This window comes from Papio anubis, chromosome 9 (assembly GCF_008728515.1).
Source record: "Papio anubis isolate 15944 chromosome 9, Panubis1.0, whole genome shotgun sequence".
In the NCBI taxonomy this organism is placed as follows: domain Eukaryota; kingdom Metazoa; phylum Chordata; class Mammalia; order Primates; family Cercopithecidae; genus Papio; species Papio anubis.
The window spans coordinates 10,065,492-10,067,402 of record NC_044984.1 but is presented as its reverse complement, the minus strand read 5'-3'; positions in this window follow the sequence as shown (position 1 = coordinate 10,067,402).

Below are 1,911 nucleotides of genomic sequence, written 5' to 3'. Positions count from 1 at the left end.
GTTCAATGTATATAGTTATTAATAATAATAACTTATATAATTAGTAATTTAAGCACATCTATATAATAAATATATAGTATTAGAAATTATATGTATTAATACTAGGCAGCCTGTAAGAGAATCCCAATGATCCTCATCGCCTGTTTTGTTTTGTTTTGTTTTGTTTTGTTTTTGAGATGGAGTCTCTTTCTGTTGCCAGGCTAGAGTGCAGTGGTGCGATCTTGGCTCATTCCCAACCTCCACTTCCCAGGTTCAAGCAATTTTCATGCCTCAGCCTCCCGAGTAGCTGGGATTACAGATGCCAGCCACCCCACCATGCTAGTTTTTGTATTTTCAGTAGAGACGGGGTTTCACCACATTGGCCAGGCTGGTCTTGAACTCCTGAGCTCAAGTGATCTACCCGCGTCAGCCCCAAAGGGCTGGGATTACGGGCGTGAGCCGCTGTGCCTGGCCTCCCATCTCCTGTTCTGCATCCTCTGTGTGATCCTCCCCCTTTGAATGTGGGCTGGTCTTAGGTACTACTAGCAAATGGAACATAGCAGAGGTGATGGTGTGTGACTTCCCGGATTGTGTAACAAGAAGACTCTGGCTTCTATTTTTGGTGCTTCCTCTTGCTCTCCTGCTTTCTTCTTTGCTCTGAACAAAGCCAGCTGCCATGTTGTGAGCTGCTTTATTGAGATGCTCATGTGGAAAGGCACTGATGTCTGTTAGCCAAAAGCCAGCAACCCAAGGCCTGCCAAAAGCCACGTGCATGAACTTGGAAGTGAATCTTCTCTCAGTTGGGCCCTGAGATGATGACAGCACCAGCTAACACCTGGATGACAGCCTTGTGAGATACCCTGAGCCAGAGGTACCTAGCTAAGTCATGTTTGGATTACTAATCAACAGAAACGTTGGGAAAATAAGTGTTTTTTGTTTTAAGCTGTTAAATTTTGGGCTAGATAGATAACTAATATGTTGTATGACTACAATACAGGATTATTTGTATTATATAAATTTAATATATATATGTAACTATATATAGTATATGCCTTAGTCCATTTGTATTGCTGTAAAGGAATACCCAAGGCTGGGTAATTTATAAAGAAAAGAGGTTTATTTGGCTCATGGTTCTGCAGGCTGTGCAAGAAGCGTGGTGCCAGCATCTGTTTCTGGTGAGGGACACAGGTTTCATCCACTCATGGATGAAGGGGAAGGGGAGCTGGTGTGTGCACCTATTACATGGCAAGAGAGGAAGGAAGCAAGAGAGAGGGGAGGGAGGAGCCAGGCTCTTTTTAACAACCAGCTCTCACAAGAATTAATACAGTGAGAACTCACTAATTACTATGGGGAGAACACCAAGCCATTTATGAGGAATCTGACCCCATGATCCAAGCACCTCCCACTAGACCTACCTCCAACATTGGGGGTCAAATTTCAACATGAGATTTGGAGGGGCCAAACCATATCCAAACCATAGCAGTATATAATAATTATATGCTATAGTATCAATACAGTTATATTAAGATGAAATACTATAAATTACCTCATATATTAAATGTTAATGTAAATTAGTAATAATAGCTAATATTTATAGAGCATTTATCATGTGTTAGGCTATGCTAACTAAAAAGTAAGTACAGTATGATTATGCTACATAAATTGTATACCTCCTTTGGAAAATAATACATTCACAGGAAAGCAGAGAGAAAAGAAAGGAAAGAGATGAAAAGAAAAAATAAGAGATAAGGGAGAAGGGAGAAGGGAGACGAGAGAAGGAAGAGACATGGAGAGTAAGAAGGAATCAAGACCCCCCTGATTCAGTTACTTCCCCCGGGTCCCTCCCACAACACGTGGGAATTTGCCCAAGTTGAGATTTAGGTGGCGACACAGCCAAACCATATCATTCTGTCCCTGGTCTCTCCAAATCTC